We start from the raw sequence: 18,123 nt of genomic DNA on the forward strand, positions 1-18,123 counted from the left end.
ATTTCATGGTATATCTTAGTGTTTTCTTTTTGAATTGCAACATTTAACACAAAAAATACTTTTTATGAACAGAACTAACACAAAATAAGAAATAAAAGGTAATAAATAAAAACACAAATAATTAACAGGCAGCTTCACCACACTGCAGCAATATTTATACTATCTAAGACTGAGTTTCTGTAGTTAAAATGATTTTAACAAGTGTAATAATTAAGAGCTAACAATTATTTCAGTCAGTAAAACACTGATTTAACTGAAACAACTGAAAAGCAAAATTAAAATCTAAACAAAAAAAACTTACTGGCTGACGTTATCTGAATTTATAGTCCCCTGAAACTGTTATCGTCAAATATGTTCATATACGTTGGGCTTGATCTATTCTTTCTTAAATAAATGTTATCACCTCATTTTGCCCCGGTACCCGTTTTCCCCCCAGAAGGGTGGTAGATGAAAGCAACACAGCAGACACTTCACCTAATCCCCCTTTGGCGAAGTGGGATAGCTGAGTGGAAGCCAACCACAGCAAGACCCATGGGTGCTCTCGAGAAAAAGAATGTGAAGAGAGGCAAAAGCCACAACGCCAACGCTTCCGTCTTCATAAAGCTCAAAGCGCTATATGATGCATCGGCGATTATTCCACAGCCAAGTCGCTCAACCTTGTCATTCATCTTCCAGATCAAAGGCGCTCGGGGCACTGGAGCCGCCACATGAGAACAGGGCCTGGTCCAGCAGCTGGAGGGAATAGAGGCTCAGGGCTGTTTGTTTTGGGATTTATTCCGAGCAGCGACTCCTGGAAGGAGCGTCTAAATTTAGATCTGAGCTTCTGCGTGCGTCGCCTTGTGCCGTATTTACATACATAATAGTAACGTAGCTTTCCAAGCTCTGTGGAATGTGCGCGAAGCTCTCTGCTCCGAGTCGGACTGCAGACTTGCTTGTTGTGCTGGTAACAAGAGAGGTCAAGGGTGGAGTAGCGGAAGACATGAGTCTTTAATAGCCCAAGTGACAAATGAGGGGGGAAGAAAGCGTCGGATTGTCAGCATTTAATAACACTGTTTTTGCTGACCTATGTAATTTTCACGGTGATCTGCATCGCAATCAGTGTCAGTCATGAATCTGAAACGGAAGCTGGGCGCCTCAGGTCATGGAATGACCAGCACTGGCTGGATCGAAGGGACGTCCCCAGCCTTACACTCCCGGTACAGTTAGACCTCCTGCTGAGAGAACTGAAATAGAGCCTGGAGGGGCCACTGAGAGCACCAGCTACTCTCCAATTTGTTGACAGATGATACATTTTAGTTGGGACGCTGTGCAGAATGTAAATAAAAATATGATGCAATGATGTGCAAATCATGCAAACCATATTTTTTAAGGAAAATAGTACAAAGACAACATATCAAATGCTGAAACTGAGAAATTTTATTGTTTTTTGAAAAACATATGCCCAATTTTTAATTTGATGCCAAAAACAGGTTCCAAAAAAGTTGGGACGGGGGCCTGTTTACCACTGTGTTTCATCACCTCTTCTTTTAACAACACTCTGTAAGCGTTTGGGAACTGAGGAGACACTGCTGTAGTTTAGAAAGTGAAATGTTTTCCTGTTCTTGTTTAATACAGGATTTTAGCACGTCACCCATGCCATGCGCACTACTGCACCCCTATACCATCTTACGGCTTTTGAACTGTGCACTGATAACAAGCTGAGTGGTCTTTAGCCTGGAGGACACAGTGACCATGGTTTCCAAAAAGAATTTCAAAATGTTGATTCGTCGGACCACAGGACACTTTTCCACTTACCCTCAGTCCATTTTAAATGAGCTCAGGCCCAGAGAAGGTGGCAGCATCTCTGGATCCTGTTTATATATTGTTTCGTCTTTCGTGTTTTAGAGTTTTAACTTGCATTTGTGGATGCAGACAGTGGTTTTCAGAAGTGTTCCTGAGCCCATGCAGTGATTTCCAATACAGAATCATGTCTGTTTTTAATGCATTAAGATTTTATTCTTAACAAAATGCATTTAATTTGACAGGGGATTTTTAAACTGTTGCATACCACTATACACTTTATGATCACACTGTGATTTTAAATATTGTTGCTGTTGTAAGAAAACCTCTCCAAAACTGTAACTTGACAGGAAAACAAAAAAAAACATTATTAACTTCTTAGTGGAAGTTAATGTAACAAGATTTTTTTTTCCATTTGCAGCATTTCTATTAGTCTGTCCATCATGAAACTTCATCACAATGCAAAGGGTAGCTGGAGTTTTCAAATTATGCAAAAAAGTAAAAAATGAAATGAAATGAAAAATTTAAAAATGTTTTTTGCGCAACAGCGACAATATTTTAACCCTTGAGTGGTGTTGATGTGTTTGTTACTCAGTGGTCTGCTGGACCCACCACAACATTGTTTTTTAAATCAATACAGCCATAACAATTTATGCAAAAATACCAGATGTTTAAAATATCACTAGTGTCCAGCGTAGGGTTCTCCTTTAGCAGCTGTAGCCAGTCAGCAGCCTGTTCATGTTGTCCACCCTCACACACACACACACTAACAGCAGGCCATGTAGGAGGAGAACAGAGTGAAGGACACAGCACCTCCACACTTTTACTCCCCGTGGGTTCACCCAACACCACATGTGTAATATAAATGTTTGGGGGGTGAACAGAGTGAAGACACTGAAAATGGGTTATTTTATATGTTCTTCACAGAAAATGAGCAAAGACCAAGAATCTGAGGTTGAAATAATAATAAATCACATCATTTTATATTTTGGTAAACACTGAAAATGGGTCCCACAGACCTGAACACCACATAAGGGTTAATCAGTCCATATAAAGGAAACCCCCATATAAAGGAAACCCCGCCCCGCTCGGAGGAGAACACTAACCACCAGATCTGTTACGTCAGCTAACAGACACCTGAGCTGACTAGCACTGCAGTGAGTGATGGGGGGGAAGGGGGGGCACTGCTCCACTCAGACCAGCGTAACACACACTAACACACCACCACCACGGCAGTGTTACTGCAGTGCTGAGAATGATCCACCACCCAAATAGTACCTGCTCTGTGAGGGTCCATGGGGGTCCTGACCACTGAAGAACAGGGCAAAAGGGGGCTAACAAAGTATGCAGAGAAACAGATGGACTACAGTCTGTAACTGTAGAACTACAAAGTGCACCTATATAGTAAGTGGAGCTGATAAAATGGACAATGAGGTGGTCATAACGTTATGCCTGATCGGTGTATATACATACACACACCTTCACTCACCTTCGCACCTGTGTAAATGTGATGTGACAATAAAAGTGATTTGATTTGATCTGATAGCCCTAAACTCAGTAATTTATACACGTACAATGTTAAGAATGATTAATGGGTTTTAAAGTCATTTTGAAAGATTAAATCCAAATCAAAACAAGACAGTCAAACAAGAAAGACAGTGAAGCTGAACATGAATGGATGAGAAGAGCAGCACTGCACAGTGTCTTCTTTGAACATCAATGGAAAAAAAATCATAAATAAATAATAAATAAATAAAACGGGTGGCTCTTCTTGAATCCCACGCAGCCTGACCAACAGCCAGTCAATCAAAATGCAGTAATGAAGGCTACGCTACCGTTCCTCCCAGCCCCCAGCAAAACAGAGCTCGTTGCCATGACGGCAGCGTTACCGTGGCAGCACTGCAGCAGGCGATACCTGATCTCATCACATGGGGGGTCCCGGGCTGAGTGATGTAGGCAGCATCATCACTCTCTCCCACTCTCCTTCACACATACTCACTTTCGTTCTCTTTCGCTCTCACGTCCAAACTCACAGACAACTGGACTGGAGACACTGGAGAAATGGCCAGGAGTGGCTTATGTCATCCTTATTCCTCCTCCACTTCTTCTGCCTCTCACTCCTTCTCTCCCGGCGGAAATAAAAACAGTGACAAAGCTGTGTTTATTAACTACGCGCTGGCCCCCGGCCAAGCCCCTGAAATAAGGGCAGCGTGTGAGGGCTTCGCCACGAATTACACAAAGTGCTCTCGAGTTGGAGCTTGATATGAAAGTAGAATAAACAAACGAACGCAATGTCACTGGGTCACACAGCCACACGCTGAGCAAACAAAGCTAATGGGCACCGAGGCTGGCGACCTTTGTCATAGCTTCACTTCTTGGCATTTCAGCTCAAACAAGACTAGATCTGAGGGGCAACATGGAAAAAATCTAACATCATAACACTTGAAGACGTTTGCATGATAAACGAGATTTATAATATATATAAGAAGTTGAAATGAAGTGCTAAGAAAATTTGCAGGCTGATATGATTTTAAGGGACTAAAGAACATGATTACCAATAATGATGGCCGATATAATTTGGGGTATATATTTTAAATTATATAGTGCTTTACTGGCCCAAACTTCTATAAAGATAATTCCACTAATTTCCTGCATAATTCAGTCATTGAGATGTTAACATTATTCAGAGTGGTTTTATGTGAAATGATGCACTGTATAAAAAAAAGTCCTAAATTTCTTTACAGTGGTGGTGATGGGAACTAGGGCTCTCAATGTCTACAACACAGATATAAATGATAATAAATGCCATTTTATTTACTATTCAAACCACCAGTGAACCAACTTGTGCCTTATGAGGTTTTCTGTGTTTTGTTGATAATGGTAAAATAAGACATTTATTTTGTTTCTATTTTGCCGCACATACTGTACATTGAAAATGGTGCAATACTGGTATATATCATTGTGCATATTATATATATATATATATATATATATATATATATATATATATATAAAAATGTGTATGTACTGACCTTCACACCTGTGTAAATGTGATGTGACAAACGTGATTTGATTTGATCTGACAGCCCTAATTCATTAATTTATACACTTACAGTGTTAAGAGTGATTAATGGGTTTTTATACGTTTTGTTGATAAATGGTAAAATAAGGATTTTTTTGTTTTGTTTTCTATTTTGCCGCACAACACTTGCATGTACTTCTCTGCAATGAACAGCTTTTAAAAAATATTTTTTTCTTTCCAAAACATCTTTTCAAACTACTGTAAACCATATGTTTCATAAATCACTGAGAAAAGCATCTTGTGGCCATACTGTTGACATTCGGTCAGCATAATGTATGGAGGTGTCGATCTGCACCAATTCGATGTGTTATCTGTGAGTCCAGGTTATGCGTTTTTGCCCTCAATGACATGTGCAGACATCTGTAGTTACCAGCAAATTCAGCATCAGACACACATCACAGGAGCTAAAAGAATACAAGATTGCTAGAATCAAATAGTTTTGTGGTAGGGTCAGCGATACTCTGCCTGCTGTCCAATCAACACCATCAAATGTCATTGTGATCACAAAAGTGTTACGCTGGGTCTACACTACACAATTTTTTGCCCGATTTTATGCCCTTTTTTGCCCCTTGCGTCACATTTTCACAGTCTTAAGCGATTTTCCAGGTCAGGAGCTCAATCAGAAGTGACTGACAGAGTGGATGATCTGATGTGTGAGAGGAGAAACGAGGGAATCTTTAGCCCTCTGATCGAACTCTGAAATGATCAGAGACCCTCAGATGTTATCAAACATGTTTGATATTTACGACTTAAAACGTTCATAAGCCTTGTAGTGTGAAAAGGTCAGGGATGAACGCAACGAGTGATTCAAACAGCCAATCAGAGAGCTAGAAGAGCGGAGAGAAAGGTGAAGAGGCGCACATGAACAGCACAGACAGAGGAGCTGAGCGTAAAACACAGTCAGATAAGATCCGATATCATATTATAACGTTGGATCCAGATCAGGTCACTGTCTTTACCGTTTCAGCTCAGCTGCCAGTTTGTAGTGAAATATTTCTCCAGCTCTACTGTGATGTCAGCATTTCTCACCACATATCAATCCCCAGTTTGCGCTTTCACTAAGCATAAAAGCACAAACAGGTCCAGTAAGTTTAGCTCTGTTTGTGTCATGTGATCTGAGGAGATCTGGGAGTTTGAGCTCTTATTCGTTGTGTGTGTCATTCTCTCTCTTTGTCTTGTTGTCTAGTCTCAGCGCCTCACGACAAAAAGACTTCAGTGAAAAACTGACGTTACGTGTGTGAAGCTCTCCGTTTCAGAAATCTGTGTACGCCCAGCCTTAACCTGAGGTTAGCTTACGTTACATGAGCCCTGCTAACATTCTGCCATATCAGTTTTAATCGTACAGCTAAACCACAGACAATTTTCCACACTCAAAAATGATCAAGGACAAAACTACAGCATCCTTCATTCACCTAACTGTCTATGTTAGCTGTGACAAAATCAGGAGAGCTAACTTTGTTAACGGGAGACGGCTGAGAGTTTTTCCTGGTTATTATCCAAAGATTTCTCCTTCGCTGGATCATCTCTTCAGCCTCTTTCCCCTTACGATGTTAGCCAGCCAGGATGCTATAAAACCCAATTCATTTTGTTTTTTATTGCTGTTGTTCCAACTACCTTTAAGCATGCAGCGCACAACGGCTATATTTTAACTGTCAGGATGCTTTATTAACTAACGGTGCACAAACAGTGGCCCTACACTGTCACTGTCTCGTTGACTGGCGTATGTCAACAATATGGGAGCAGCGACAAGTGTGTCAACTGAATACTATCTATAGCTGTGAGGGAGCTTTTGGAGGAATTAAACTCCTAAGACATCTGATTCCCAGCACCACCACTGTGAATAATTCTGAGTTCCTCCAGAAATAAAACCACTCTGAATGACCGGTTACAAATCAGTGGACTTAAAATTATACAGGGGTACAGGATTATAAATTTCACTTTAAACTCACTTTTTTACTCAGTATGGTATCAGACCTGGTACAGTGAGTACTAAAAAATATGTACTCCGTCTAAATCGATATACTCCTCAGGCTCTAATCACAAGATATTGTTTTTTACTAACTGGAACTGACCAGCATTGCTGTACAATTGATCGAAAACAGCACAATTATTTTGTTTTGTTCTCAAATGTACAATATGCTTATGAAAGATTATGATAGTAATTTGTCAGAATATTGATATACTGTCCTATCACCCAACTTTAAAGAGGTCTGAGCGAAACGTGCAATGGCTAGAGAGCAGTAGCTCGAAATGCATACAACGACTTTGATGTACCCTCCATCAGAGATGTCATGATGACATTTTTCATTTGAAGGCTCATGCTGCTGTCCAGTGGCAGTGACCAGCCTTTCAACCAAGGGTAGAAAAAGCAGGCCAGGATCAATACCAATTAGCCCGATTTCCAGCACATTCAAAACGTGGATGAGCGATTCCCGTTACAGATATGAGTCGGACGCTGCTGATTCTTTGGAATTAGCTGGTGTTTCAGTAGAGTGAGTGCAGTTGTACCCAGCGGCAGACAGCACGCTAACCCATTACAGTCTAATGCCAGTGAGGTTGCGTAGAGCGCTGTGTCTCGCGCAGTGATCCAAGGGAAAGATACTACTGCACTATTTTCGCCCCCTGTAAAGGCTGCTGCCCCACATCTGGCGTGTTTGAGGGAAGGCAATAGAGCCCAGAACCTGCCCTTGTCTAACAACGCTGACACCACCCTGGGCTGGAGATAGGAGCGGAGGGGTGGCAAGTTCCTGTTTTGCTCTCAAACCGCCCCCCCGACCTCCCCCCACTCCCCATTTCTCTCTTTCTCTCTCTTGCTCGTTTGCTCTGAGAGAAAGGAAGCAGGGCCAGCGAGAGGCCCCTCTCTTGCACAAGGTCAGGGGGCAGAGGAGCACAGCCATTGGTCGCTCTCTCACACGCCCCTGTGGGCCCCCCTCCACTGCCCCCCCCCCACACCAAACCATCACAGGGCGAGGGCTTGAAACGAAAACAGAAAAGATGGCCAGAGTCCTGAATGACACACCAGAGAAACGAAGCGAGCGTGATGACCCCTGAGCGTTTCACTCTGTTGCACCAGGTCGAGTCACATTCGTCTGCCGGGCAGCCAAACAGTTTCGCAGGCCTCGACCTGACCTCATCCAGCTATGAGCAAAACGAAAACAAAGCAGAGCCTATATGAACTCATCTGTTTTCAATGCCACCTATTACAGGGAGCCATACTGCAAGTCTAAACCTCCTCCTGCTGTAAATCCAAAAAAGTAGTGACAGGTGGTACTGATACAATTCAGCTTCGCAGTATTTTCCAAATTTATTACGGCTTTGCAGTGTCAGATTAATAGGCTTACATCATTGAATGCTACTCTAGCATTCATTTGATCGAAAACAGCACAATTATTACAATTGATCGAAAACGGCACAATAAAAACAGCACATTCTATGCTTAAAGAATGTCTTACAAACCTGGCATTAAAATCAGATTTGAAAAATCAGAAATGAAACATGCATTTTATATAGTTTTTAACTATTTTTGAACTGTTCTTTCAAAACAATCTGAAGTACCTGAAGCAAATAACGTACAAATTAGCCTTAATTTATTTAACTTCTGGTCAAAATGACCATTCAGTGGATGTTTTCAGGAGATATTTCCCAGGAGATTAGATTAGATTATTTACTTACATAATGAAAATCAAAGGAAAATAACTGAAAAAACAAGACCACCAAAACTGTCCCCATCAGATAAAGCTTTCATCTTTAAGAGAGAGAGGAGAAAATCAAGCTGCTTCAGATCTGAAAACATCCACAGGTGTTTCTGTCCATCCTTCCACTGTGAGAAGCAACACAACACTGAGTCTGAAAGGATGTGTAGCTGTCAAGAATAGAAAACAGACAAAAAGGAAAAAGAAAGAAGCTGCTGGTGTTTTCAGAACAATGGACTGACCACCCCAGAGCCCAGATTCCAACATCACTGTACTTGGATTGTAAGAAGCAGAAAATGCAACCAATTTCTAAGACTGAACTTTGGAGGTGTGGAAAAATATCCCCACATTTCTCCTGTAAAGAACAGAAGCTGTAATGAAGGCACAGAAACTAAAAGCTAAAAAATGTGAAATTAATTAACTGCCGAACTGAAGAAATACATGTTGTCTGCTTGGTTTCCTGATACTGAATAACAGAATATTAATGAATACTGATGAGTTGTGGTTAAATAACTTCTTGAATAAAAAAAAATGAATGGAAACATTTTCGCTTTTATTTATTTATAGTTTTTAATATTGTTACTTTTTGTGAAGGATAGAGTTTAGGTTTTTACTTTTAGTACTACATATTGTCTATAAAGTAACTAACAAGGTTAATTACTCGCTTGTTAATTCTCTTCTTGGTACTTCTTTTCTTTTCTTGAGTGTCTTACTGTCCCTTTGCTGCTGTAGCACTGAGAATTTCCCCATTGTGGGACTAATAAAGGATTATTTTATTTTATCTTATCATACAAATTAATAAACAACTAATTTACAACTAATAAAACAACAAACCAAAACTGTTACGCAACATCAATACTGGAAAACTAGTCAGGACAGTATCTTACCCAGTACTACTGACACCCAAATTAGAAAATACTGAAAACATACTTTCAGATTCTCCATAAACTGTATTATTAGCAATTCCAGTTCAAGAATGCTGAGTGACTTAGGCTACGTTCACATTACCAGGCTGAAGTGGCACTCATCTGATTTTTTGCCCTAATTTGACTCAGATCTGATGTTTTCAGTGCTGTGTGGACACAAATCTGATCGTTTCAGTTCCGACCTGAGCCACTTTCATATGTGGTCCTAGATCGGATACGTATCCGATCCGTGGCCATGCGACCTTAATGTGACGCTCAGATCGGAATTCATGTGCTTTTTTTCCACTGCACGCTCGCCATCATTCAGCGTTACCATGGCAGCAGCGCCGAACAGAAGTTAAAGTCTGTAAACGGTGGAAAAGCAGCTCATCTCTCCTTTTTCTCCTTCGTCTTGCTCTAATAATGAAGCTGAGAGCTGATCAGAGTTAATGATCTTCAGCGAAGCTCGTTCTGCTCGTTAGTTTGTGCTGATGATGAACGTGATTCATTCACATGACGTTACTGAGTAGGATGTGCTCATGAGGGTCATTTCAGGACGCCGGTTCGTTCACATTAATGACAGATTTGAATCACTTACCTAAACGAGTGTGAACCATCGTGTCAGAGAGATCGGATTTGAGCAAAATGTTTTGAAAACATCAGATTTGTGTCCACACAGCCCCGAAAACGTCAGATCTGTGTCACATTAGGGCAAAAAAATCGGATTTGTGCTACTTCAACCTGGTAATGTGAACGTAGGCATTTCATGACTTTTAGTACCTCTCCATGCTGTCTGAATGCTCCATTGGTTTCAAATGTTTACAATTTTGTTTTAACAGAGAAAATATAAAACATGCTGCAGAATAAGCGTTTAGCAGTGTTATATACAAGACATATGAATACAACTGTAGGGCAATACTGTGAGCCTTGAAGTGAGAAGGGAGGTAGCTAACATAATACTAAACCAACGTATCATTTTGACTCCTACAGTTAAATCACTAACTACTGCACGCTCATATATGTTGATTGCTTATAGGAACGCAATTAGACAGCAGCATCTAGCTCTGCTACAAACAACAGTGTAATAAATACTCATAAAAAGCACAGTTAAATTTAGGAAAGTGTAAATAACCAACTGTTGGGAACTTTTCATGTGACGTTACAAAACCTGCTCAGGTGATTTTATTTCACTGGAGGTTCCCCGAGTTTTTACTGGGCTGGTAAAACCGCCTTCAGCTCCGGTGCACCAGTGAGCTGGAACAAGGTACAAGGTACTCTAAAGCTTGACTCACTCATTTTTCGTAGGGCTTTTAAAATTTTGTTTAGTTTGTTTTAGTTGAATATTTCATCTATCTATTTATTTTTATCTTCATTTTTCCATTTTACGTACTATTATTATTTTTTAAATTATTTTACTATTTATTATTATTATTATTATTATTATATAAAATTTCTTTATTGTTGTGTATTTCTTTATTGTTTTTAAACATTTTCTTTTATTATTTTATTTTCACTTTGGAATCTTTATTTTAACAAATCTTAATTTATTATATGTTTTTTTTTTTTACTCTTCCTGTGGCTCTTGGCTACACTGTAAATGAGGGCCCTCCTCAATGTAAACCCGAGCTTAAATAAAGAATGATGATGATGATGTGAGGGAGAGGAACAGGAGTAGCTGATATACACAAATTGCTAACTCTGACTGGTTATTGGGCAGATCTGACATCCGCCCAACACCCAAATCAAACAGAGGCCAATATATATATCATTCTTTCTCTGCCCGTTCAAAATAAAAACATCACAACTCCACAAATAGCCTAACAGTTAGTACAAATAGTCATGACAATGAGTCGACAGGAGTCGTGAGGTCGAGCTTAATTAATAAACTTGCGACAAAACATTATTACTGATAAGGAGGAGAACTAGAGTCACAAGTACTTTACTCAATCCCAAGGTCCCTGTGGGTTATTCTTGGAAAATGTTTAACCATAGAGAAGCGCTGAGAGGAGCACGGCTGGGCTTTGCCAATGCTGTCTTTGTACAAAATCGAACCAAGAGCTCATTCAGAGCTGAAAATCAATTTCCAGCTTATATCATTCACTGTTACTACAGTTCATGGCCCAATCCCATTTCACCCCTCACCCCTACCCACTCAGCCCTTAGCTCTCTGTTTTGCACGTTCACGTCTAGGGGTAGGGTGTCTCAATTCGTGTTGAGATAGAGAGGCAGGGCAAAGTGTTGGGGCTACATGACCCTCCAAACGGAGGTTTTTCAGAGACTCCAAACTGAGTGTTACGAGAAAAAAGGAAAAAAACTGCCAAGATGGCTGAACAAGAGACCAAAGAAACCCACAAATGTGAGAATTTTCTCTGTTAAAAATGACGATAACCACTGTATTATCTTAGTTTAACATTGTTTCAATGTATTACGGTCGTTTTCTTCATAAAAAAATCGCTACTAGCATGCTAATGTCTCGTAGCTAGCTAGCTAGCTAACTTTCCCGTTCCACCTTAAATAGTCCAGCAGTTCTGACGCCTGAAGCGCCAGAATGTAACTGCTGCTCCATTTAAGGTGGAACGGGAAAATTCTAACGAGAAGCTGACGAATATCTGACTTCAGCTTCATATCACTGAAGAGTTAGTGGTGGGTGATAATAAATAATTGCCCCCCTCTTTGAAGGCATATGATTCCCTGAATGTAACTAAAGCCCAGCAGTGAGGAGCTGAACTTTACCCTCCTCTGCTGTCACTGCAGACTGGCAGGGTCGCCTACAGAGCAGCGCTGGTAGCTGTTAATGAAGTGATGCTCTTTTTATTTGAGGGTCCCATTTCAGAGGGAAGATCTCAACCACTACCGGTTGTAACTCGGTTCCAAGGGCCGAGGACACACTAAAAATAAGGCATAGGGGTAAAAATAAGAAATGGGACTGGGCCCATAAGATAACCTTTTTGCTATTTGGTAAGGGGGCAACATGGCAAAGGGTGAAACACATGAACACACTGATATATTTTGGACTTGGTTATAAAACTGTTTGGTAAATTTCCAACAGAATAATCAGCTGTTTTCCTTCATGTACAAACCAAACTGAAAAAAGACACTATGTCCTACCAGTGAACGTTGTTGTGTTGCAAAATATTTGATAAGCCTAGCGTCTTATCTGTTAGTAAACAGGGATAGCCCAATACTAATAAAGCAGAAGAGGGCATTTGCTTCAGCCTCATATCAGTAACCACATACTGGCATTGCCAAATGTCCTTAACCTTCTTGCTGCTACAACCTGCATGACCAACTTTTAGACCCGTAATACCCACCACTCACCACAGACAATACAGTTCATGTGTTAAAGACAACACGGAGATCACACACAAACAGAATTACCTCACAGTACTTGTGCCTGAGCAATGATGTCATGACTTAATTCACTGACTCCTATGGGAAACGGTCCAACTACAACTCTAAGATATAGAATACGCTGCTTAGTAACTGAAGACAGATAAGGAAAATAATAATAAACCATGCGCTGAATTATGTGCTACGCATCTATTCATTTGGTCATTCGTCACGTCGCGCGTTATTATCCTGGCAGATTCATATTCCCCTCTGAAATGAGCAGAATGCATTATTTATCAGCCTAGTGAATTAATAATTACACCAAAAAACATCTAGGCGGATTCCTAACAAGGCATCAGTCAGTCACATCCACAAGGCTTCATAACGGTGTATATCACTCAATGCACAGAGCTCGAAATGATCCTTTAATCAGGCTACAGGCTAAAGCAGGTGTATTTAATTACAATTCAAGGTCCGGAACATCATCATGTCTAACTTGCATTATGATTCGGTGCCATATACTGTTTACTGAAGTAGCCTAGTAGGTATATCAACATCTTATACAGTCAACAACTGAATGTCCAATCAAATAAAGTACAATTCAGTCATATTTCAACATTTATTGACAGTTTTCTCTTTTTAGATCACGCTATGTAAAATAACTTCCCTCTGACTCACTTTCTTCTCTGACTGCTGTTACTTGCCTTGTCCCTCCCCTGTGTGCGTCACTCACTCGAGTCTCAGTGCTCATCGTAATGCACAGATCTGATTGGCTGAATAGCGTCACGTGTGATTTTTACAATGCATGCGATTGGCCGGTGAGTCTCCCGGGCTGTTAAAGCTACCCTAAAGGCTAGAAAAGTTTCGCTGATTAAAATAGGACCACCTGGTCAAAATTAAATAATTCTCCATAGTTTATCGGTTATAGGTCCAGGTCCGCATAGGACAGCGTCTGGGTCCGGACTCAGACTGCAGTCCGCCTATTAGTGACCTCTGGGCTACAGTCTTCTCTCCTATGATCAAGTACAAGTTTTTGTTTCCCAAAAAAGTTGGGACACTGTGTAAAATGTAAATAAATGTAAACAGAATGCAATGATCTGCAAATCTAATAGAACCATTTTTTATTCACAATAGAGCATAGAACACATATCAGATGTTGAAAGTGAGACGTTGTACCATTTCATGAAAAATATCAACTCATTCAGAACTTGACGGCAGCAACGCATCTCAAAAAAGTTGGGATGGGACTGTGTCTACCATTGTGTAGCGTCCCCTACTGCTGGAGTTTTGGGAGAGGAATGTTGTCCCATTCTTGTCTGATGTAGGATTCTAGCTGCCCAACAGTCCTGAGTCTTCTTTGCCAGATTTTTCGTTTCATGATGCACCAAATGTTTTCTATTGGTGAAAGGTCTGGACTTCAGGCAGGCCAGTTCAACACCTGGACTGTTCTTCAGTGAAGCCATGCTGTTGGGATGGATGCAGTGTGTGGTTTAGCATTGCCTTGCTGAAATATGAAGGCTTTCCCTGAAAGAGACACTGTCTGGATGGGAGCATGTGCTGTTCTAAAACCTCTATATACTGTTCAGCATTGAAGGTGCCTTTCTAGATGTGTAAGCTGCCCACACCATAGGCACTAATACAACCCCAGACCATCAGAGTTGCAGGCTTTTGAACTGTGGGCTGATAACAAGCTGGATGGTCCCTCTTCTCGAGTCCCTTTTCTCGAAATTTTGATTCATCTGACCACAAAACAGTTTTCCATTTTGCCTCAGTCCATTTTAAATGAGCTTTGGCCCAGAGAAGACGGTGGCGTTTCTGGATTGTTTTTTTGTTTTTTGTTTTTTTTTTTTAACTTGCATTTGTGGACTGTACAGCAAACTCTGTTCACAGACACTGATTTCTGGAAGTGTTTCTGAGCCCCTGCAGTGATTTCCAGTACAGAATCAGGCCTGTTTTTTTTTTTTGTTTTAAATTTTACCCGATTTTTCTCCCCAATTTAGTCGTCTCCAATTCCACCCGCTAGTTAGGACTCCCCCAATCACACGATGCTATCAACGCTAGGAGGGTGAAGGCTAACACAGGCTTCCTCCGAGACCTGTGAAGCCAACCACCGCTTCTTTTCGAACTGCCGCTCACGCAACGTCACTGGACAGCCGAACGCGCTCGGAGGAAAGCGCCAACCGCCAGATCTGTTACGTCAGCTAACAGACGCCTGCGCTGACTAGCATCGCGCTGAGTGATGGGGGGAGAAGGAGGGGCCATCCCACCCACCCAGAGAGAGCGAGGCCAATTGTGCTCTCTCGGACTCCCGGCTACGGACGGCTGCAGCATCACCAGGGATCGAACTCGCGATCTCCTGATGATAGGGCCAACGCTTAGACGGTTGCGCCACTCGGGAGCCAGGCCTGTTTTTAATGCAGCGCCACCTGAGGGCCCAAAGATCACGAGCATCCAATATTGACTGTCGGCCTTGTCCCTTGTGTACAGGGATTTCTCCAGATTCTCTGAATCTTTTGATATTATGTACTTCGTAATTTTACGTTGAGGAACATTTTTCTGAAATTGTTCCACAATTTTTAGACACACTTTTAGAGGGAACCTCTGCCCTTCTTTGCTTCTGAGAGACTCTGCCTCTCTAAAATGCTCTTTTTATACTCAGTCATGTGAGTTAGTTGCAAATTGCTCCTCCAGCTGTTTTTTTATTAGTACCACTAACTTTTCCAGCCTTTTGTTGCCCCTGACCCAACTTTGTTCAGATACACTGCTGCCATTAAGTTCTAAATAAGTTACTGTTTTTCATGAATTGGTAAAAAGTCTCATTTTCAACATCTGAAATGTGTTCTTTGTTTTGTTGTGAATAAAATATGGGCCTATATGGGTCTATGAGATTTGCAAAATCATTGCATTCTGTTTGTATTTTCATTTATCTACCTTTTCCAAACTTTTTTGGAATTGGGGTTGTATTTAAAACAATAGCATAACCACAAATGCAAATTTTGCTTAGAAGAAATGAAAGTGACAAGACCTGCCACCAACTGGAATTATGCCAAAGCAAACCTGCTTAACGGTTCCTACCATCATTCATTGTTGGCCAAGGCTGGAGTTTTTGGTCAAATGTTTCTTTTCACTTCACCAAAGAAAGAGAGCGACATGCCCTATCATATAAACTCATACCATCACATACTTTCTACTATTCTTACAATAATGATATGATGTCAAAATATCAAAGAAGTTATTACATTTATAATAGTAACAATAACAATAAAAACACTGCAACAATAATGATTATTATTGTTATTACTATAGTTACTGTTCCCATTATTCTTCTTATTATCTTAACAGCAATTTTTATAAGTTCCTTAAAGTTAAAAACTAATACAATCCCTATTCTTAAAACATTTTCTGTGAGAGTTTTCAACCGAAAGGTATTCATTGTGTAAATACTACCACACAATCTATTAGCTTCTTAGGTCCCCTTGTATGGAAGCAGTTTGTAGTCATTCCCTTCTGCAGCCTCTCGTCATATTTGTTTTTACCTTTTCACTCTACTTCAATTCCATTTCGCACCTTGTAGCTGGTGTCTAAAATAACATTTCACTGTTTGCTGTATCTAACAAAGCAAGCATTGAACAGCGAACTGCCTAAGTGTATCACAAAGTTCACCCCCGCCTCCCGGATGGGTTTTATGAGCTGATTCGTTCTTCTTTGTCATGCTCAACAGCCATGTTTTGACCAAGAGAGTCAAACAAAAGAGTAAAAATGGAAAGTATCTCAAAGTAAAAGTCTGTGCGGACACCGTACGGTGTGGTCTGCAAAAAGGAATGTCTTTATGATGCTTCATGCCTGCGGCACGCTGACTACTGACTAACGTAGGAGCGACTGCAAGCAGCACTCAGCGGTGCCGTTTTGTTTAAAACATCCCTTTGTCGAGTTTAGTAGAGTTATTCAAGCGGTTCATGCTGATGTTTAGTTTGTCGTGGGTGTGGTGCTGACTGCGGTTCATTGTTTTTGGGCTTGTCAAGGTACCCATGGTATGGCAAAACCCCTGGGAGAACATCACACTGGTATTTACTTTTACACTGGTATGCATTCCACCCCTACACCGAAATTCACTGTGTTATTTAAAATTAAACAGTGAGTTTGAAAGCAATGATCAGGGACGCACTGACTGGGGAATTGTGGGCTGACACAGCTTTATGATGCTGTTCATGTAGACATGTGCCAATGCTGATTCATAAACATTCATAACATAATATGGAAATTGTGACTAGATCCACCTGCATAAGCATTGTGGAGAAATGCAACACTTATTGAATGCTGATATTTTAGTATAGTACCCCAGCATCACCTAAACAGCTTAAAAAAAACAAATAAATCAAACATCACTTTGCCAAATTAAACCAAATGTGTGTCTTTGTGTGAGCATGTCTGAGTGTCTATATACACACACACACACACACACACACACACACAATATATATAGCTGCTGTCGGAAGCTGTTGGAAGTCCATTTTTGTCATTTTTCAGGTCATGACAGAATTTGAAAATGTCTGTTGCTCTGCACATTGTGTGTTAATTTCATTACTAAAAGAAACGGCCCAAAATGACACGGAAAAAAAATCTGGTTCCATTGACTTGCATTAAAAGTAAAGTAGGTTTTTTCCTTCTCCTGTAAAGTTACCATTTTGGAGATATGAGGTTTTCTTCTGACAACAGCGACATATACCTATATTGCTAAATATTTTTAATATATAGATATTTAAAACTATATATATATATATATGTTCTCCAAAAAAGTTGGGACAAAGGGTAAAATGCAAATAAAAACAGAAAACAATGATATAAATCTATTTTGACCTGCATTTAGATAAAAATAGTACAAAGACAAGATATGTAATGTTTTACTTTTTTCAACAAAGAAAAGTGTAGAGAGGGACAATTTAAGACTAGAAACATTGTAAAATGTTCAAAAGACATCTTAAAAAGGTGATGCATTTATGCTTGAACATCAAAGAAGCATCCAAGAAAGGTCCTTAATGAGCAAGGATGCGTCAAGGCAAGTCACTTTGCCAAAAATGCCAAAAATGCATCAGCAAATAATTCAACTAGGGTTTGTTTGTTTTTTTAAATAAAAGGTATTTCACCCTCCACAATGCACCATATGAGCAAAAGATTCAGGGAATCCAGAAAAATGTTTGTGCATAAAGGAATCTTCGATCCCTCAAGTGTCACTGAATTAAAAACCAATCATAAATATGTGCCACGCAAACATGTCATAAGACAGCAATGCTTAATGCAGTTTGTTTAGCAGTTTGCTACCACTAAAATGGTGCTA

General features: G+C 40.3%; 1 protein-coding gene across 1 annotated transcript in view; it reads right to left on the reverse strand.

The window, feature by feature from the left end:
• Positions 1 to 18,123, reverse strand: part of ncoa1 (nuclear receptor coactivator 1) — a 63,766-nt gene that overhangs the window by 26,865 nt on the left and 18,778 nt on the right. The window lies entirely within an intron of this gene.

This window comes from Colossoma macropomum, unplaced genomic scaffold, assembly GCF_904425465.1.
Source record: "Colossoma macropomum unplaced genomic scaffold, Colossoma_macropomum, whole genome shotgun sequence".
Lineage (NCBI taxonomy): Eukaryota > Metazoa > Chordata > Actinopteri > Characiformes > Serrasalmidae > Colossoma > Colossoma macropomum.